Source organism: Sphaerodactylus townsendi, linkage group LG01, assembly GCF_021028975.2.
Source record: "Sphaerodactylus townsendi isolate TG3544 linkage group LG01, MPM_Stown_v2.3, whole genome shotgun sequence".
Taxonomy (NCBI): Eukaryota; Metazoa; Chordata; class Lepidosauria; order Squamata; family Sphaerodactylidae; genus Sphaerodactylus; species Sphaerodactylus townsendi.
Window position 1 is genome coordinate 110,490,635 of NC_059425.1, and position 22,601 is coordinate 110,513,235.

Here is a 22,601-nt window from a genome sequence, read left to right on the forward strand (position 1 = left end):
CAAGCCCATAAATCCCCACATCAAGAGGTGTTTGTCCAGAATGGCATGATCGACCGAGTCGAACGCTGCTGTCAGATCTGAAAACAACAGTAGAGCTGACCTGGCTCAGTCCAAGTGCCTCTGGAGATCATTAGTTAGGGCAGCGGGGGCAGAATGAAGGAGAACTGCGCCCGAGACATGCCTGCATCCTGTGCCCCTGCCCGCCCACCTGCCCCTGCTCTGGAAAACCCTGGAATGCCCCCGCCACACTGGTGCACACCCAGTGCATCACTTCCCACCCCGCCCCCTTGGCACTATGCCACTGCAGGGAAGTCAGAGCTATCTCCATCCCATGGTCAGGGCAAAAGCTGGATTGGAATGGGTCCAGGACAGAAGATTGTACCAGGTAATCTGGAGCTGTTCTGCAACTGCTCTCTCATCTACCCCCCCCCCCAAAGATAGCTGGGATACTGGGTGGTAGTTGGTAGGATCTGAAAGATTCAAAGATGATTTTTTTTTTAAAAAGGAGGAGTCTCATCACTGCCTCTTTCAATCCATCAGGGAAGGTCCTGATACTCAGGGACACATTAATAATTCTCTGTAAGGGAATCTAAACCGCATCCCCATTGGTTTTCACAAGCCAAGAAGGTATAGGTCCAAGAGGCAAGTGGTGGGTTTCACAGCTCTCAGGACCCTGTCTGCATCCTGGGAGAGACAATCAAAATGGCTCAATATATGACCTGAAGATGGTCAAGAGGGCTCTCATAAATTCACTGCATCAAATTTGGCAGGAAGATCCTGGTGATGATGGGACCTTATCCACAAAGAAGCTCACAAATGCCTCACAGTCAAGGGCCAAATTATTACCATTTTGAGGGCTACCTAATAGGCTGTCAGTTGCTAAATGATTGTGCTAGGCGAGAGCTTGTGGATGCAATGTTTGCTGCAAAATAATCCTTTTCTGCAGCTTTCACCACCATCTCATAGGCCTTATAACCATTCTATAAAATGTTCCCACCACTTCATTACAAGTCTTTTGCCAATTTCTCTTGGCCCTCTTACCTCCAGTTTCTTTCTCCTTAGCTCCAGGTTATACCATGAGATTAGTTTGGTACAAGAGCGAAGAGGGCAGAGGGAAGTGATCTTATTGATGACCAGTCCTCAGTTTGCTCATCTAATAAGTCGTTGAGAGACTTCAGATCCTCAGGGTGTTCTTGAAACCAATGGGATCCATAAGTCCTGTGGACAAGCAAAAATCAGTTCACCGCCCATACGAGAACAGTTTGGGATACCTAGGTGGGCTTTGAGGGTACAGTTGCCCAACCCTGGCATCTGGATTTTAATAATTGCATCCACTTCCACATCCACCATGAAAATTAAATCCAGGGTATGGCCTGCTCCAGAGGTGTAGCTAGGGAAAATTGAGCCCGGGGCAAAATCTGGATTTGCGCCCCCCCAGGCAGCCCCCCTCCCCCCATGACCAAAGACCACCCTCCCCCACTACAGCCAAAGAATGATTTTTTGCACCAAGTCATCTCAAAGCCACCATCACATTATAGAACATTTCCCAACTCACAAATCTGAACACAGCAATGGGCCATGGCACACAGCAGAGATTAACAAAATTTGACAACATTTTCAAAATGTTTAACAACTGTTATAACACTTAAAAGTATTTTAAGTGCCATACGACTTAAAATGCTTTCAAAATGTTTTGTTTCAATAATGTTTTATTACCCTCCACTCATTCCTTTGCATTTCTCCCAAGCATTGCCAAAAATAATAGCCAATTTGGATTAATATCAAACCTGACCAAGTAAGACACAGTACAAGTCTGAATTTCCATCTCCTTCTCTGAATGCCTATTTCAGACTTGTATCTACAAGAATTCCAAACACTGCAGATTTGTCCTTTAATTGCTAAGGGTGCAGCCCAAAGTAACCCTGGATGACCAAAAGGTTCTTCCCAGAGAGAGAGAAAGGCGGGGGCTTATGTATTCTTTTGAATTTATATGGTGAGCATTCATCCGCCTGGGTAGCCAAGGCCAGAAGCTGCTGTGGGCTGCTTGGGCACAAACTCAGAATCTACTTTCTTGACTTGCTCTTGAAAAATCTGTCTTGAGTGCTGAAACTGTGCAAAACTTCCACATTCAGGGGCATTAAACCTCTGAATATCAGTGCCAAGAGGCAACATCAGACTTTGGCCTCTATGCCTTTTTGTTGAACCCCAGAGAGTTTACTGTGGGGAGTTTACTCCAAGCATTCCAACACATCACTCTCTACAATCCCAGATGCACAGCTATGTGTTTGTGTCCCCTGCTCCGTCTTCTAGGCTCCTTTGTTTACAATTTAGACATCACAAACACTGAAGATATAGCTATTATTAAAACATGCAACATTGTGCAGAACTAGGGTTGTCTGCTCCAGATTGGGAAATACCTGGAGATTTTCAAGATGAAACCTGAGGAAGGGGGGTTCAGAGAGAGGACAGATTTCATTGGAGTGCAATGCAGAATCTACCATACAAAGTTGCCATTTTCTCCTGGTGAACTGATCTCTGTACCTGGAAATCATTTGTAATTCCAGGAGATCTATAGCCACCACCTGGAGGCTGGAACCCTTAGCTAACTATTCATCCCCCTATCTGTACTGAAACACCCACATTTTGCAGTTACTCTGAGAGACACACGATATTATAACATTATATGCCAAAAACTATACGAAAAACAAAATAGCCACAGGCAACTAAAATAGCAAGGGGGAAGAATGGAAGGTTTAAAGATAGATCTTTTTCAAGTGGAATCAAGTATGCAAATTATGCTGCTTGTGTGCTGTTTGTATAATGCAGTTTTATAGTGCTAAACCATTACCTATGAAGGGATTATTTTCATATTCAATGCACTAAAGATCTCATACAAATGCAATTTACAGATATAATACTGTGCTTATGCTGGAAGAAAACAGGCAAAAGCCACAAACTAGCTTTTGTTTTTATTAGCCCCCTAGTGAAGCCCCCTGTAAAACTGAAAGAACTAAAAGAACACCTTTCATTTTATTTTAAAACTTACCAATGCAAGTTTCAGAAGGGTATGCATGATCTCTTCTCCACTCTCCTGGCTCGTCTGGCTCTATCCCAGCCTTTTTTCACTCCCCCTCCCTCCCTCCCTCCCTCCTGAAGCAAAATCAAAACTGAAAGTGAATGAGAGTGAGGGAGAGCAGCCCAGCGATCAAGACAAGCAGGCAAGGAGGGGGAGGAAGCAACGACGACGGAACAGGCAAGGAGAAGGGGAGAACGGCCGGAGATCAGGCAGAGGAGGGGAGGCGCTGGGATGGTTTTGCTCCCCCCACTTGACTCCCACGGGGTGCGCCCGGGTCAAGTGTCCCCGGATGTCCCCGTGGGAGCTTCGCCACTGGCCTGCTCTAAGTGTGGGGCCTAATGCAACCTAGGAGAGTCCCAGTGCTGCCATAAAGGGCACCAGATCTGTGGCTTGACCGGAGGCAGCATCATCCACATGGGTGTCAAAGTCCCCACAACCAATAGTCTGGAGATCTCCAAGGCCCAGGCCACTACCACCTCCAGCGTTGACAAGGTATCTGCCAGTGCATTGGGCAGACGGTACACTGACCAGATAACCAAACTCTTGTAAGTGCCCTGCACCAGGCCCATACATTCAATGCCTGGAATTTCAGGAGTAGGGAATGCCCTGAAAGACAAAGCCTCCCGCATTAGCATCGCCACCCCCTCTTCCGACCCTTTGCCTTGGATTGATGCGGAACAGAGAACTGTGTGTTATACTATATTATAGTAAGGGTTGTGCAGAATATGTAGCCATGAAAAACGGTTTGACAGCTCATAAATTCTTCATTGTTGAAGGCTTAAAGGAGAGCTATGGAAGAGCAAGGAGATAGCATTGTTATCTCAAATAACAATGCTGACAGCTAGACTGTTTACTTTGCTGCTGTGGTTCCCTTTTCGCTTTACAAGAGCTTGTGTCATAGGGTAACAGTTCCAGCCCAGACAGCCTAAAATGCATGACAAGAAATTTCAGAAAAGCGTAAAAATCTGCTTTTGGCTATGGAATAAATCTTGGAGACCATGCTTCTATGGCTGTTGAAGAGTGTTGGTGGTAAACAGGGGGAAGGAGTGATGTTTAAAATGCTTCCTGTGCTTTTTAACCAACTCTGATAAATTTTAAAAATTGTGTTGGTGTCTGAATCGGTGGGAGGCCTAATTTAGATAAGATTTCCCCTAGTTCAGCTGTTTATACCTCTGTGCCAAGTAACAGTAAGGTTCCAAGTAGAGTCACACACCCTTCTAAGTGAATTGGAATCAATGGGCTTTGAAGGGCGTAACTGTGCTTAGATTTGTACTGCCAACCTACTCAACACTAGTGATGTTAGAAACACTGGCTGCTGCTGACCTGCAGCAAAGGAAAGCTAATGTCAGAGTAACGGCTAATTCTGGTGTTTCCTATTTGCCATCATACATTAACCATAGTGTAAGGAGAAAAAGGTAGCTACAGTTTCCTGGAGAACAGCAGGATTAGAGGCAAAGAAGATTTGGGACATTCTTTCTCAGCTCCTGAATACAGAAATGTGGAAATCGGGGCGGAGCAAGGGGAAACTCCGCCTGGGGCATGCATGCACCCTGCACCCCTGCTGCAGCGTTGCTCACCCACCCCCAAAATGTCCCCCCGTCCGTGGCCTGGCCACGCCTCCGCCGCAGCTCTGCCTGGGACATTGCATCCCCTCCTATTCCGATGGCGCTACACCACTGGTGGAAACAAATCACATAGGCTGTGTCACTGAGCTGAAACTACCATGTTCCAAGTGCCCTATTTAGGAGTAATAGTTTTACTCCTGTACATTTCAAACAATGAGCTCTCATTAGACTAGAAATTAATGTGCCAAACACAGCAGGAAGTGCCACTTAATTCAGTTTGGATGCAAACTGTGAAACTTGGCATGTTATTCTGGAGGGGGCATCATTATATCCCACTATACCACCAGATAAGTGTATTATCAATTAATCTCCATTTTAATGACATTAGAATTCTAATTTTGATTTATCTATTAAGCACTGTAAAAACCAAATAGGAAACTTGCTTTTTTTTGGTCAAGGATTCTAAAAGTCAGGGTTGTGTGAATTTCATTTGAATCAATCCACAGTCTATGTAATCATCTCCTTCATTTTTGGGGTTACTCAGTGACTGTGCTTTCTACATATAATGTCTTCTTTCATAATTTCTGCGTCAAACATATAATATGTATGATATACAATGTTCTTAATACCACAACCAAAAGAAAAACCTAGCCAACAAAGAAATATTTTAACCATTTTTATTACTCAGACTGTGATCAATATGATTTCAAGGCTTCCCTATAGATAAGGAAAAATCCACAGGATATTTTGTGTAAGGCTATTTTGGGTAAAGATGTGTCCAGGTTTTGATTTCAACCAGTTTTGCATCAATCTCCCAGGACATTCTGAACAATTTTGCTGCAGAAAAGTTACAAGTAATTGGGTTTGAATTGAAAGCAGGTAATTAATAACCAAGATTATGCATACTAAATATGCAATAAATGCTCAGAGAATAAGCATGACAGTTTCCACATAATAAGACACTAGAAAGTCCATACTTCAATGCCACTTTAAGCAAATGTATTTATGTAATATTCTCTTTGTCTGGCCTGGATGATCCACGCTAGCCAATATCATCAGATCTTGTAAGCTAAGTAGGGTCAGCTCTGGTTATTGTTTGGATGAGAGATCACCAAGGAATTCCAGGGTCACTATGAAGAAGGCGGTCTTTTGCCTGAAAACCCTATGAGATTGCCATAAACAAGCTGTGATTTGGCAGCACTTTACATACTCAATATTTTCTTCAGCTTACATGTAAATATCAGAATTTCTGATAGTACTGGCAATAATTAAAAAAGCAAAAATGGGCCACATCAACGTGCTCCCTGTTTGAAGTGGACTTTTGCTCTTGATCAGAATTTTAATTACACAACATATATGATTTGGGTTAGATTTTCTATTATACAACTGTTCTGAAGTAACTGCGCTTTTTAAAGAAGCCCCATTTTTTCCTGGTGCGGGGAAAACCCAACTTTTTTTTCACTTCACAGGGAAGGCAAAGTAAATATTTTTTAGTGTTTTCCCTCTCTCCCCCTTCCTCCTTTTTCTCACCCGTCCGCCTTTCTCTTTTCTGAAAGCCCTCTCCTCGTCCCCTCCATCCTTCATTTTAATTCTGCTTTCCAGTTAAGTGACTTCCCATGGATTTTTGATTATTTTATTATTATTATTATTATTATTATTATTTTATTTTGTAATACATTGATGTATCAGCAATGTGAAAAATGTGCCAAATATCTCAGAACTGCAACTGTAAGACCTCTATTTATCAGGAGATCTGGGTAACCTGGCTCGCTTCAGCCAGTCTTGGAGAACTGATTACCTGCCATGCCTGCACCAACTTGGGTGGAAATTCCACTAACCCGTTTTAAACCCTTGTTCAACTAGCAACTATTAGTGGATCATTACATAAATACTACATAAATACTTATTTTGTGAAATCTACTTTGGGAATTTGCAGGTTTACAGGGCTCTGCCAGTCTTACTAGTAGAACGGCTCAAACCCTTGGCAGTTTTCCCTATGCTTGTTTGTGATCAATGCAATTTCCCAGCAGAAAAAGGCCCATTATCATGGCATCTGGGGCAAGCTTTGACTCGAAAGGTTTACCACGGTGTAAATTATACCCTAAAAATTTTGTTAGTCTTTAAGATGTTACCGGACTCAAATCTAGGTCACTATATTTTTTTCCTAACAAAAACATTCCAGAATTACAGGGGGAAATAATAGATTATGTATAAAGAGGCTTTTTTTTTTTTAACTAAGATTTGGATTGTCAGCTCCAAGATGGGAAATTTCTTGACATTTGAGGGTGGAACCTTGGGAGGGTGGAGTTAGGGAACAGGATGGAACTCAGCAGGAATGTTAATACTACCCTCCTTAGCTGCCATTTTCTCTAGGGGAATTGATCCCCGTGGTATAGAGATCAGATGCGATCTGGCAAAGCGTCAGTCCGCACCTGAAGTTTGACAGCCCTAGTTACTGTATGGTAGTAGTCACGAACGTTTCCTTTTATTCGCACGCCATTCATGACGTTTATTCATAAACAAATCTCTGCCAAAATCAGAGCCCATTTTAAAATGTGCTCCTTTCAGACGTCTTTGCTTTCCCGGAGCGTCGACATTAGCTCCCCGGAGGCCAGTGAGACTGCCAGGGCGTGAAGGCGGGGCAGCTGGAAATACCAGGCAAGAGGAGAGCGTGGGCGTGGTTTAGGAAAAGAGCGGGAGGAGGGGGTAGGGAGAGACGCTGTGATTGATCGGCGGGAAGCAAAGCCGAGAGGGAATAGGCGGGGCGCAGAGCTGGCGGGAGCCCTCGATTGGCGGAGAGGCGCGGCTGGGTCTGAGCTGGGGAGGGGCCGGAGCCTGGGCGCGGGTGTTGCGCTGACGGCCGCGGCCAGGGAATTTCGAATGAGACGGAGGGAGGCTGCAGCGCGGAGGACGGAAGAAGGAGACCGCGACGACGACTGCCACCAAGGAAAGCCTCCAGTGAGGTAATTCTGCGGGGCAAAGTTAGTGGTCTCCCTCTTTTGGCGGGCTTTCTCTGCCTTGAGAAGGGAAAGGGGGGGGGAGTGCGTTTAAGTCGGAGCTAGGAGCAGGGACCTCTCCCCCCAAAAAGTAGTGACAGTGACACGCAACCAGTCGGCACTTGTGAGGAAGCTCGAAGTGAGGGCAAGGAACTTGGACTGCAAGCCAGATTCCATCAGTCCCTCATCCCACCCGAATGCGGATGCGGGGGAGGGGTGGCCACCACCCCTTTGGATGAGCGGGACCTCTCCGCCCTGAGACCGGACCCCTGGCGGCGCCTGTTTGTTTTAGTTCCCGGTGGAAAGGTGGGGGGGGGGATAAGCATTGCACTCCTAGGAGCCGGAGGGAGGAGGAGGAGAAGAGATGCCTCCTCAGTCGCCCCCCCCCCCGCTCGGTCGCCTCTTCTGGGCCTGACTGGGATGTGGTTGGAGCTGCCGCCGCCGCCGCCTCTCTGTGAGAAGGGCGGGCGGGGGTGTCGGTCCCCCGGGTGCAGCAAGGCGGAGGCTGCAGCAGTCTGCCGAGCAAGATGCGTGTCCGCTGTGCTGCTGCTGACCTCTGGAAATCCGCTTCCTTCTCTCACATGAGGGGAAAGTACTGCGGAGAGTGGGAAGGAAGCGGACGGATGATGCGCCACAGGTTCCTGCCCGGTCAAGCTCTTGCTCTGCTGATATTCCGTCCAGAAGGAGTCGTGTTTTGTTCTCTTCCGTTCTCTCGGAGGAGAAGCGTTTTTAACCCTGGTCAGGAGTGGTCTCTGTTGCTCTGTTTGGCTCTGGAACCAGCCTCCTTTTTGTTGTTGTTCATATTTCCCTCGTTTCCTCGCAAGCATGAACTGCAGTCTCTAAGTCGTTAGATTCGAGTCAACTAGCGCCTTAGCAGGATTTGCGGGGTGGGGTGGGGGGGTGTAAAAAAGGGAGCTTTGGCTCTCAAAAGGCCTGTAGCCTGAAAATCTTGTTGCTGTCTAAGGGGCTTCTGGACTTGAATCTAGCTCTACTACTGTTCACTAGCACAGCTACCATCCAAAACTAGGGGATAGGACCTGAATCCTTAGATGTTCAGTATGTGTAACCTTATCTTTAAGGTGACAGTTGTAGCCACTGACATAAACTGGTTCTGGAGGGTTTTCCGGGCTGTGTGGCCGTGGTCTGGTGGAACTTGTTCCTAACGTTTCGCCTGCATCTGTGGCTGGCATCTTCAGAGGTGTATCACAGAGAAAAGTCTGTTTCTCACTGTGTCTAAGTGAGAAGGGAAAGTTTTCTCACTTAGACACTGTGAGAAATAGACTTCCCTCTGAGATACACCTCTGAAGATGCCAGCCACAGATGCAGGCGAAACGTTAGGAACAAGTTCCACCAGACCACGGCCACACAGCCCGGAAAACCCTCCAGAACCAGTTGAATCCGGCCGTGAAAGCCTTCGACAATACACTGACATAAACTATTAATACAAAGCAAATTTTGTGAGCCTGGACTCCTTGCTGAAATATAAAGTCTCCAATTTACCCTAAAGGATGTCCCATATTTGAGAAGTAAAGAAACAAATTTCTGTCACTTGCCTTGCTTGGGAGTGGTGGCAGAATAGAGACCAAAGACAGTCATTTAAGGATAGCTGCCTCCATTGTTGAATCCATTGTTTTCTTTTGTGGAACTATTTAACTGCTGGGGGGGGGGGGGATCATTTGAAATCTCTAGCTACCGATATAGATCTTTAAAGTGTTTATAGTATCCTGACTGTTGCTTTCTAAATAGTGTAATCTGTTGGGTGATCAGTGTTTCTCTCAGAATAATTGGAAGCAGTGAATACGACTGTCTTACCTCTTCCACCCATGACCTTTAAACATCTAATAATCATAATGTAATTGTTTTTAAGTTCTTAATGTGTTTTGTTGGTGAGGGTGCTCTGGGGATGGAGACTTTGTGATGTAGAAAGCAAAGTTATGTTTGTGGGTTAAGAACAACTATTTGAGCCAAGAGCTGTGTGTATATTTTGCTTATCGTACAGTTGGCTGGTAAGCTGCATCTTTTTAAAAATAAATTTTTATTTTTCAACATTTATTAAACATACAAGAAGAAAAGTAGAAGAAATAATAGAAAACAAACATCATTGCATCAAAGAAAACAAACATCATTGTGTCAAACATCATTGCGTCAAAATAAAAATTTTCTGTTTATTAGAGATACTTTATAAGGTTTAGAAGGCTGGTGAGCTGCATCTTGTGTGTCTTATGAGTTCACGGAATGCAAGGGGCAGCTCTGGAGAGGGTAGTTGCAAGATAGATGGGTGGTATATTTCTGCTTTTGAGGCAGGTCTCTTTTGAAGATGGGGAGGAACTGTGATGATTCTTATAAGAATTTCTGTGCCTATGGCCGTTATCTCTCCCAAGATAGGAATGGGTCTCTGAGAACCTTTGCTGGAATCAGTTTTTCTCCCCTTTCCTTGTATTTATTACAAAATCAGTGTTTATTGTTGAACAATTTCCAGTCGTCCTGTTTCTATATTCTTCAATTTGTTTGGAACATCAGAAGTTTAGAGGTACCCATTCCTTCAACATAATGAGATATTCAAAAGTGGATGCCTCAGATGGAATGTGCAGTTACATTCTGATCCTGAGAATTTGTTGCAATAACCATAGACAGCCCTACTATATTACACTTAAAATTCAATTTAGAACTGAGTTTATGAGAGGTCCAAGGGTGGAGAGGGAACTAGATATAATTTTAGCTGCCCATGGTTGCAGTCTGTTGGCCTGTATAATCTGGCAACATTGATTATTAGATGACATACATTTTTAAGTGATATTAGATTTTTTTTGCCTGTCTCATAGTTATTGACCCACTAAAGTTATAAATAATGTTTCTTTATCTGTATGTATTTTCAGTTTGCTGTCTTGTACTGGGCAAGATGTGTGGTAGTAATTATGGGTTATCATATTACTTTGCATGGTCAGTATATCAGAGGTACATATGTCTGTTGCACAATAGTTTCTGGAAGTGCTTTCAAATTACTTTTCAAAATACTGGAATTATTGTTTCTTTTAAGATATTTGATGGGAGGTGCTCTGGGGAGTTGGGCCCAGGTTTAAAGAGAAATTATGTGTGTTTTTTTATTAAACTGTTATAATGGGAAAACAGAAAGTCTGATTTTTGCAGCCATACCTGACTAAGTCCCAGTTGTCAAAGGAAGGGGAGAGAGCAGATCAATCCTTCCATCCCTACGTGTTCAAGTAAGTTCTCCAGAGAAAGAGGCTGTTATGATTGAGCGGTGGCAGCAACAGAAATACTGAGTGCATAAGGGGTCACAAGGGAGTAAGAGTGAAACGTATTTCTAAATGGTGACTTGGGATGGCCACGGAGCTTCTGGACTCCTGTTATGAGAGAAAAAGAGCCTCAAGCAGTGGTGGGATCCAAACATTTTAATAATAATCCCGATGGTGGTGGGATTCAAACAGTGGCGTCACCGCACACACGCACCTCCAGTCTCTATTGGGCAGGGAGGTTGCTTTAGTAACCCCTTCTTGGCACTCAGAAAAAATTAGTAACTCTAAAAAATTAGTAAAATTAGTAATTCTAGAGAAGTGGTGAGAACTGGTGGGATCCCACCACTGGCCTCAAGTATCAACAATTTTAACGTGTTTCACACTTGATTAGAAAAAACTGTTCTGGGAAGAGTAAAATTATCATTAAAATATAATATAATTTAATGAGAAAAAAGGTTCCCAAAAGGAACAGTTCATTGAACAATTTCTCTTTAACTTTTATCCTGGAACATGGAGCTCAACCTATAGTTAAGAACTTTAAAAAGTGTTGAAACAAATACAGCTAAGGAACAGCAACTTTTTTTTGGTAATAGTCTAAATGTGGGCACCATGGCACCCATTGTTGTTTCTGGTTTCTACCAAGTGTTTTTAGAAGGTGGGTGGGGCATTTGCCCACTGGAGCCTCTGATTGGTTATTAGATAACTGATTTGCTGTACATATTAAAATACAGTTTGGTTGCAATTGTCACTATAGTTTCCATTGTACTATCTCAATCACTCTTCTTTCCTAGAGCATTTTTAGAATTACTCATCTTGTACTTTCTTATGGCTTTCTCTCTGTGTGTGGCTTCAGCTACATGACAACCATTTTGTGGTTGACTCCTAGAGTTGCCAGCTTAAGAAGTTCCTGGAGATTTGGGGAAAAAACCTGGGAGGTGAGAGTTTGGAGAGCGAAGGGAGCTCAGTGGGGATGTTATTCCATAAAGATCCCAAAGCTGCCATTTCCTGCAGGGGAATTTATCTCTGTAGTCTGGATATCAGTTGTAATTCCAGGAGTACTCCTGGCTCACCTGGAGAATTACAACCCTACAGATTCTGTATTTTGTGGCAGCCATTTTTTGGTTGTGCCCAACACTTTTTATCAGAATTCCAATGGTGCCCGTGAGGCTCAAAAGGTTTGGGGACCCCTGGTGTAATGTACTTGGGTATCTTTGTGTAGTAGTAAATGTTAAAACTTATTTTCTTGATTAATCCTTTTCAAATAACATTTCATTCTTCTTCCAGGATGCTATGAAGGTTATATGCTAGCTGGTGATTGAGCAGTTTCTGGTTCACTAGTAAGCTTCATTACTGCACTGAGGATTTGAACCCAGGTTTCGAACCCAGGTTTCCAGCATCCAACGTTAAATACCCTCATAGACCTCTATATAATACTTCCAGGTTTCTGTAAATGTTATGTTGAAGGAAGGAAGGATATAGCAGAAGGGTTTTCATGGTTTGGTTTTCATGGTTTTAAAGCATACAATATGGAGGATAAAACATGCCACTGCAGGAAGCAAACTAGTATGCTTGCAATCTAATCTTTGACTTCTGATGAGCTGCGCAGACTGGTTCATCAGTTGTTTGTCAGCATAGTGTTACATGATGAGTAAGTTGTACTGTTGCTTCCTGTGTAGACCTTTTTATTTTCTATTACTTGTATAAAAAGTCCTTGTTTCAGATATGTGAGAAACACTGATATTTTTCTTTTGTTTAGCAATTGTTAAAACTACATACAAGGTCATTCTATGTTCCTAGATAGGCTTGATATGTGTATTTATTTAGAAATTGATAAATAAAAATAAATAAAATAAAAAGGGGAAGATGCATTGGAAAATTCTGAATCACACATTTGATAAATTTTCTATGCTGCGGGAAAGGAGAAGGGATTTCACTTGAATTTCCAAAAGTAAATGCATTTTGAAATATTTTATGGATGGATTTTTTTTTCAAATTACATTGTCAGATTTTTAAAATTGCCTGGAGATTATATTAGGCATGGGATTCCAGAGTAGGGGTCTCAACAGTTTGAGTCTGTGATCACCTTTATAATTCCAACACTGAATGGTGGGTGCACAAAATGACTGCCAAAAGAGGCAGCACCAAGTAGAAAATGTCAGGAATGAGAACATGCATAACTACTGGTAGCATTTAAAGTTTCAGGTAGAAGCTCAGTTTAACAGGATGCCTTTTAAGATGAACATGTTGTTTAGAAATATTTTCCTGCATTCACACAACTTATCCTCAGCCATACAGTGAAGATGCTTATGCTGTAATGGCAGCTACTGCTGAATCAGCTTTTGAAAAATCTCCTTAACCAATCAGAAGTCCTGCTGGTCAACCCCCCCCCCCCCCCCCCGGGGGGAAGGGAGGGGGGGGGGGGGGGGGGGGGGGGGGGGGGGGGGGGCGGGGGGGGGGGCGGGGGGGGGCGGGGGGGGGTGGGGGGGGGGGGGGGGGGGGGATTTTTTTTATGATTCGGCTACCACCCAATTCTGCACACCCTCTTTTAAAAAACCCCCCCCACCCAACAAAAACCCCGCCGGTCCACCCCCCCCCCCCCCCAACAACAACTTGCACCTGGGCCCACCCACTTTTTAAAAACTCTTGGCAGACAAAGTGTCCAAGGGTGTTACACTAGGAGGCTCTGGCCAAGGGTAACTGCAGTAACAATGACATAATTTCAAAAACTCCTGTAGCACTGTAGAAATTTGAATATTTCTTTTGCAAAAAGAGAAAACCTGAAAAACGGGAGGCAACAGTTTTGAATCAGATGCCTTAATGCTATAATTTATTACAACTGAAGTTTAATTGACTGGACTACTGACTTTCCCTTCTCTTGTACTGAGATGATGCTACAGAGTAGAAATTTAGTGGTAAGGCTCTGGGGTTGGTAGAAAGGGAAAATTAGTGCAAAGATCCTACATTTCAAATCCATCTGAAAGTATATTGACTGTTTTCTGGAAAACTGTTTATAAAATATGGAGGCACAATGAAGTTTTTATTTTCCAATATTGGGTGATAAAACTCAGCTAGATTTTAGTATTGCTCTTTTAAAAAATTACTTACGTTCCTTAGAAGAGAGTTTCTAGTTTCAGTTCTGCAGGCCCCCAGCAGTACACTGTTAGCTTCTCTCTGATTTTTCATCTAATGCTGTTCTAATTTTGCTTTATGTATAAAAGAAAGCTCATCTGTTGTTTAAAGTGACAAAATGTAAAAAAAACTTTGAAAAAGTATCTTCTCTTCTAAATATCTGAAAAAGGAATCTGAACTTAAATTGTAGCAGTGTCACAATCTACCCAAACACATTAGCTGCTAAAGACCGTTTGTTATAAAGACTATTGGAGAATTCTCTTGTAAGTATAGGTTCTTCCTGATGACTCCCCTTCTTTAGTCCTCTTTCCTTTGATATAAGTTTCAAGCTATTAAGTGTGAAGTTTAAGAAACAGGTGCTTTGTTGTGTTTTAAACTCTCAGTATATTTGTTAGATTTTTGTAGAAAGAGATGTGGATGTCTTGGACCATTCAGTTCAGGGCAAGTATTTTAGTACCTTGTCTTATATAGTGTGGTGTTCTTTAATCTGCAAACACAATAAGAGACATCTGCTGGCTGAATAGTTAAGGGAGGGAAAAACTGAATAAATTGTGATCCTTAGAAGATATGGTCGGAGGCTGGAGTTTTTTTAGTAATGTCACTATAGGTTTTAGCAAGACTGCACAGGCACTTTACAAGTATAGCTATACTAACTTTTTAATCTTTTGTCATAATCAAATGTATTTTACCTACTGCTTGCTTTTCACAAGTTGACCTTTTAGTAAACAGTCACTGACTGTGTATAAGTACAATAATAATTATATTAGTGTCGCAAATATTCCTTGTAAATACCATAGACTATGTAATATTTCGTATAGTGCTTTTAGTACTCTTATTATAGATTATGTAACATTTTGTATAGTGCTTCTAGTACTCTTTTATCTATATATATACTATGGTAACGGTACCTTGAAACTGATGTACTTTGATCTTGTACTACTGGTCGCTGACTGTAAATAAAATGACGTGTGGTGATGGGTCAGTAACACCCCCTTAAGATGCTATTCTACTGTGTTGCAAAAGTTTCAGGGGGTTACTAATTGGCAGAAAGGCTCAGTGGGGAGGCACATTCTGTATCTTGTGAAGTGATATACGCGAGTGAGGTGTATTTAAAAATATTTTAGGGTTTTTATTTTGTCAGCCTCCGGGGGGCGCAGTTTTTAGGCTAGCTGCACCAAAATTTCAGGCTATCATCAGGTGACACTCCTGATCATGCCAGCCAGGTTTGGTAAAGTTTGGTTCAGGGGGTCCAAAGTTATGGACCCCCAAAGGGGATGCCCCCATCCCCCATTGTTTCTAATGGGAGCTAATAGTAGATGGGGCCATAACTTTAGACCCCTTGAACCAAACTTCACTAAACCTGAGTGGTATCATTAGGATAATCTCTTGCTGATACCAGCCAGGTTTGGTGATGTTTGGTTCAGGGTTATGAACAAAATTTAGAAATGGCTAGGATGTGCTTTTTGACATTTACCATATATACTCGTGTATAAGTTGACCCGCATATAAGTCGAGGCACTTAATTTTACCACAAAAAACTGGGAAAACTTATTGACTCGCGTATAAGTCATGGGTGAGAGATGCAGCAGCTACTGGTAAGCCCTGATTCTCCCTTTAAATCCACTCGGGGGGGGGGGTGATTTAAAGGGAGAATCTGGGGAAAATTTGAGGGTGCCTGTCAGGGGAGGAATGTTTATGTTAGCAGTACCAACATTTCAGAGTATCTTTAGGAGACCCCCCCTGATGATACCAGCCAGGTTTGGTGAAGGTTGGTTCAGGGGATCCAAAGTTATGGACCCTCAAAAGGGTAACTCCATCTACTATTAGCTTCCATTGAAAACAATGGGGGATGGGAGCACCCACTTTGCGGATCCATAACTTTGGACCCCTGAACCAAACATCACCAAACCTGGCTGGTATCAGCAAGAGACTATGGCATATTAAATCTGTTTTTCAGATAGCAGGGACCCTGTGACTCTCCTTAGAATTGGTCAGTGACAAGCACACTTCATCCAGAAAAAGAAGGATAATTCCCCTTCAGGACATCAGACTATAATTAACATCTAGCTTCCTGTATAACTCTTATGTCTGACCTGCATTTGTATAACTGTGTACAGTGGTATGAATATAGTAATTGCCGTAGACTTAATATTGAGAATTAGCATCTCTGCTTGCAGTGTATGACCACAACACATTCATTTACTTTATTCAGGGTGTTTTTGTCCTGTTTTCCTGCCCCCTCCCCCAAACTGGAGAGCCAAAGCAGCTTATAAAGCCACAATACAATCTTTAAAGTTTCAGCTTAGTATAAAAAATTAACCACAAAATACTCTGCACATTCTGGGTTGATGCTGAGTTAACCCATAAAGCCCACAGGCTATAATCTGCAGGTTACAGGCCAAGAGCCCTCAGACCTAACACCCCCCCCTCCTCCCGGCCACACCCAGGCTTGAAATACCTCCTGCAGCAAGAGAGAGACAAACACTCAGCCTGGGTGATACAAGCTGGTATTTATAGCGATTAGTTTAACAGTTTTGCCTTTCCGCTGAGGCAAGCACAAGGATTGTTCCCCTTTCCTTCTTGAGTTCTGGGCACTGTCTAATGAAAAGAATAACAGATTCAGCACAGTGTATAGATGTGGAGGGTGAAGGTAATAACAGTGGAAATAGCAGCTTGACATGGTAAAGATGGGGACAAATAGAGTACTGGCATTGCCAGTAGTGGTAACATAGTCCTGAATTCTGGCTTGTAGCTAGGGAGAGAAACAAGGAAATCTTGGATCATAGAGTTGGAAGAGACCCCAAGGGCCATCAAGTCCAACTCCCTGCAAATCAGGAACAAACAAAGCACCCCTGACAGATGGCCATCCAACCTCTTTTTAAAAACCTCCAAAGAAGGAGACTCCACCATACTCAGAGATAGAGCATTCTACTGTCAAACAGCCCTTACTTTCATGAAGTTTTTTCTGATGTTTAGGTGGAATCTCTTTTCCTTTACCTTGAACCCATTACTCCTGGTTCTAGTCTCTGGAGCTGCAGAAAATAAGCTTGCTCCCTCTCCAACATGACATCCCTTCAGATATCTAAACATGGCTATCATATCACCTCTTAACCTTCTCTTCACCAAACTTAACATAACCAGCTCCCTAAGTCTCTCCTTGTAGGGCATGGATTCCAGACCTTTTACCATTTTTGTTGCCTTCCTCTGGACCTGTTCCAGCTTGTCAGTATCCTTCTTGAATTGTGGTGTCCAGAACTGTACACAATATTCCAGGTGAGGTCTAACAATGCAGAATGGAGAGGTACAATTACATCCCTTGATCTAGACACTATACTCCTATTGATACAGCTCAGCATTGCATTGGCTTTCTTGGCCGCCGCATCACACTGCTGACTCATGTTCAGTTTGTGCTCTACTAAAACTTGTGGCACCCCACTAGTCACTTCTCTCCAGCCCGAAGATTAGCCATTGACGAGCACTGTGATGAATGCATTCAGCCTGCATTCAGGTTACAGGGTGGAACTGCCCCTGAAAGAGTTAAGCCCTGGCCAGCCCTGATTGGCCAGAGAAAAATAGGCAGATACTATAAATACTGTCAGCGAGAGTGCTGAAGGGTTCTTGAATCTTGGTTCTTCATTTTAAGTCTTTGGACTTTTTGGCTCTGACTGAGCGTATGTGCCTTCGGGTACTTTTTGGTGACAGAGTGAGGAGAATCCGGCTAGATCTCTCACTGCTGTGGTGTAGGAACAGCTGAGGAGGCTATTCAATCACCTACAATCCTGAGTTTGGAGGCGTGTGTCCGCCCTCAGGTGTTTTGTTTTATTTTTGAGGGAAACCTCTTAGCAGTCTGTCCTCCACAGTGAACTTCAGTCTTGGGAGGCCCAGCTCCTGTGGCAGAGAAGCCAGTTTTGGGGAGTGTGGGAGAGGGAGGCTGTATGCCTGAATCCCACAGGGCGTAGACTGAGTGTTTTATTTTTGTGGGAAGGTACAGCGGACTGATTTTTATTTTTATGAGGGAGTGTGAAACCTCCAAAAGAAACATCTGTGTAGAACATCTTTGTCTAAAGTGAAGAATCACACACTGTGTAACTGAAGTAACATCTTAAGTGAAGTGCCTGAAACCGTTACGTTTAAAAGCATTATTTCTCTGCAACCGCTAAGCTTAAGAAACAATCTTACTCAGAAACCGCTAAGCTTAAGCAAACTTTCTCCGCAACTAACGCGCTTGTTTCCTCTCCAGTTTACCTGAGAAGCCTCTGTAAAGCCAGCAAATAAAAGTTTTCAGTTTTGTTCAACTTTTATAAACCGCTCCAGTTTATTATTTCTGTCTGTGTGCTTCCCCAAACAAAAAGGTGGTGTCTGTGTTTAAAAATCAGTCTTGAGTGGGCTATATAGATAAATATATTTTGGTGGCAGCGAAAAGCAGAATATATAAGCCCCATTTCGTTATAAGCACCCTTTGAGTTTGGTCAGTCAGCCAGTTACAAACTCATCTAATAGTAACATTGTCTAGTCCACATTTCACTAGCTTAGTTGCAATAATATTATGGGGCACCTTGTTAAAAGATTTACTAAAATCAAGGTATGCTATGTCCACAGCATTTCCTTTCTCTACCAAGCTTGTCACTCTATCAAAAAAGAAGATAAGATTAGTGTGGCATGACTTGTTTTTCAGAAATCGATACTGACATTTTGTGATCACAGTATTCTCTTCTAAGTGCTGGCAGACTGTCTGTTTAATTATGTGCTCTAGAATCTTTCCTGGTATTGATGTCAGGCTGACTGGATGGTAGTTATTAGGGTCCTTTTTTTCTCCCCTTTTTGAAGATGGGGATAACATACCCCCCCCCCCCCCGTCCCCTGGGACTTCTCATGTTCTCCAGGAGTTCTCAGAGATTATAGCAAGTGGCTCTGAGTTTACTTCTGCCAGTTCTTTTAATACCCTGGGATGTAGTTCATCAGGCCCTGGATATTTGAATTCGTTTAAAGTAGCCAGGTGTTCCTACACTACCTCTTTATTTATTCTGTGCTGAATTTCTCCTACTGTATCTTCTGTTTAATCTTCCCCTGGATGAGCACTGTTTCCTTTTTGGGAAAAGACTGAGGCAAAGAAGGTGTTGAGTAGTTTTGACTTTTCTCCAGCCCCTGTTAGCATTTTGCCATCTTCTCCATGCAGTGACTCTATCCTATCTTTTTTCTTTCTTTTGCTATGGACATAACCAAAAAAAGTATTTGTTGAGAATTAAGTAGAAGAGGCACATAACCGTTCTTGCATTGTTTTCTTACTGTAAATGCCCTCAAAATGATTTGTCTAACCCCAAAATAGCATTATTTTAAAGTTTTGGAGATCAAGTATAGAAAAATTGTATTCACAGGGGATGAAATGAGGGTAGAAGAATGGCTCAAAACATCTTTTTGCTGTCAGTTGATTCTGACGTTCATAAGCTTAAGCTTTCATGATAAGATACTCCCACCATTTAGTAGTAGTAGTTAGCATTTTATAGAAGCTTGCTTTGGTAGTTACAGCATGTTATATGCTCAGAAGGAATTATTCTTTCTTGCAGAGTGGCTACTTTCAAGGAAGACTATATTTTTATTCTCCTTGAATTCTGTCCTTTTAGCACATGTTCTATAGTTGTTCCTTTGTTTAAAAATTTGGGACTTTCAGAGGCAAATTCATTATAAAGTGGCTAACCCTGCCTGTCATCCTAAGATTTGTACATGCACTGTGACTGTAAGCATTCTTGACGAAGAGTCTGTTAAATTTAGTTGCACTTCTTATGTGAGGAGATAGTATTTTGGATAGTTGTAATGTGTCATATATGGCTTTGGATGACAAAGGTTAATTTTGTTTAGGGATAGAAGGAAGAAACTCAAGACTGGTTTCTTTCCAATAATAAAAAAAACATGTTTACTTTGTCTAATCTACTTTTCTTAAGGAGGGTATTTGAGTGAGTAATGACTTAACACCTTCAGGTTCCTGGAAATGTTATTTGCTCTTTTCTGTCAGGTTTCAAGCTTGGTAAGGAACTGTGACATCTATTGTCACCTCAGCTGGCAATCTTAGCTTACATCTAGATGAAGAGGTACCTGCTCTGTCAATTCCTCTGGATGTATCATCTTCCTTGGATACAATTGAAGGTTTGGTCCTGATCAACTTCTTTGCCTTCCTGAGGGTGAGGGGCAGCACCATCAGATGATTCTCCTTGTACCTCCAGGGATGCTTTCAGAGTGTTCATCAGGAAGGAGAGGTGTCCTGACAAGACCTGAATTGTGCATGGAACAGCTTCATCTTACATGCTCTGTGGAATTGACTATGGACCCAAAGAGTTCTAGTTTCTTTAGACCAGGGGTAGGGAACCTGCGGCTCTCCAGATGTTCAGGAACTACAATTCCCATCAGCCTCTGTCAGCATGGCCAATTAGCCATGCTGGTAGGGGCTGATGGGAATTGTAGTTCCTGAACATCTGGAGAGCCGCAGGTTCCCTACCCCTGCTTTAGACAAAGTATTCTACCGGGCAAGGGCCACAGCCAATAAGGTCCTGGTTCAGCATAGCCAGACTGGTTCTGAGACCAGGACCACTGGAGTGTAAAGATCTTGGGGGAAAATATCTGAGGAAGCGGCTCTGCAAGTATGAAGGTCCCAGAATATTATGGTCTTACTTATTGGTTCTATCTGTACCTTATCTCCATTTTTTCTGCTGCTATTGTTCTTGCAGTGTCCTCATTATTAGAGTGTCTTAAATTCAAGGCTGGATTCTAGTTAGCTTTTTTGTTATATTTTTGGTATAAAGTATTTTATTCAGATTTTTAGGTGTCCTGGATAGTAAACCTTTCTGGTTTCAGTGGAGTTTATAATGAACCTGAGACCACTTTTTGAATGAAGTTAAGTTTTATGAACCGATAATAATATTATCTTTCTAGACTCATTCAGCTGATTACAGAAGGGGCACCAAACTAATATGCAAAATGTCTGAGCAACAAGATATGTGTCCTAGTCTGGTGCTTATCTGTCCATTTTGTTTTCTAATTATAACTCTTCAACCTCTATCCAGTTGGTACTCTCCAAACACTTTTCTGAGGTGCTTGATGTTGACTGATTTACCCCTGATTAGGGTGCACATTCATGAAATTTTGGAAGGAGAATGTTATATGTGGATTCACAGAATGGATGCAGTTCAAATAAGGAGCCAAGAAAAGTAGTATTCTTTTGTAGGTGATGGTTAAATATTTATTTATGTAGTCTGTGTTAAAATAAGTACTGGAGCAATTGCTAACAAGGCTGAAAGTTCAAATTCAAGGCTGATGTGGTTCTGTGAGTCCCTTGGATAGTCCTAAGAAACAACCTGTTTGCTGTGAACAAAAACCTTATAGCAAGACTAGCTGGACTCTGTCAATGTGATGATGTGACTCTGACTGTTGTTTTTATGTTGAACACGCTTCAGTGCTCTAATCCTTAAATAAATGAGGCAAATTATGTTTTGACAATTAGAGGTTTCAGATCTCATTCTGGTGGATACAAAAGAAAACAAAGCTGTATTTAAAATATTTTTGAGCTGTAAAACATCAAACCTTTTGTGTGAGCTCCACAACAGGTTGTAGGTTTCAGTGGCTATTGTCTGATGTACTTGCACTGCTCGTTCCCATTTCGTGTCATTTGTGCCAATAGAATTGTTGCAGGATTGCGTAATGACAACCAAACTGTTCCACCCTATCTTCATAGGGTGAGCAGCAGTGGTGTAGGAGGTTAAGAGCTCGTGTATCTAATCTGGAGGAACTGGGTTTGATTCCCAGCTCTGCCGCTTGAGCTGTGGAGGCTTATCTGGGGAATTCAGATTAGCCTATGCACTCCCACGCACTCCAGCTGGGTGACCTCGGGCTAGTCACAGCTTCTCGGAGCTCTCTCAGCCCCACCTACCTCACAGGGTGTTTGTTGTGAGGGGGGAAGGGCAAGGAGATTTTAAGCCCCTTTGAGTCTCCTGCAGGATAGAAAGGGGGGATATAAATCCAAACTCCTCCTCCTCCTCCTCCTCCTCTTCCTCCTCCTCCTTCTTCTTCTTCTTCTTCTTCATTCTCTGTAACATCCCCAGAAGCAATTTGATCTATATAATATTTATGGCAATTAGATCTTGTTTTCTGATTTTGTTAAGGAAAAGAGCAACTTTCATTCAATAATCACATTGAATATCATAAGTGTTACAGTCAGGTTTATTTTAATTTACATTTAAAATTATCTTATGAACCTATTCTTCAGTTTAGAAAGGTGTTCAGTAACCAAACAACATAAGAATAGCCTGCTAATCAGCCCAGTGATTCAACTAATCCAGCATCTTATCTCAGTGGCCAGCCCCTTTACTGTAGACCGCCAACCACTGAGCATAGAGGCAGAGTCATTTCCCTGATGTTGCTTTTGGTGCTCACATTCAGAGGTTTGTTGCCTCTGAATGTAGAAATGTTCTTTAGTCAATGGCTGTTAGCCACTGAGAGACCTATTCTCCCATGTATCTGTCTAATCTCCTTTTAAAACTGTGTATGTCTGTTGTCATCACTATATCCTGTAGCAGCAAATTCCACATTGTTG

The 22,601-nt window shown here is 42.5% G+C and overlaps 1 protein-coding gene across 15 annotated transcripts in view; it reads left to right on the forward strand.

Moving 5' to 3' along the window:
- Positions 1 to 7,453: 7,453 nt before the first annotated feature.
- EPB41L2 (erythrocyte membrane protein band 4.1 like 2) overlaps positions 7,454 to 22,601 on the forward strand; it is a 120,967-nt gene continuing 105,819 nt past the window's right edge. For all 15 annotated transcript variants that reach the window (XM_048490789.1, XM_048490679.1, XM_048490670.1 and 12 more), the window contains exon 1: positions 7,454 to 7,604. The gene's annotated coding sequence lies outside the window, so the exon portion shown is untranslated. The remainder of the gene's footprint in view (positions 7,605 to 22,601) is intronic.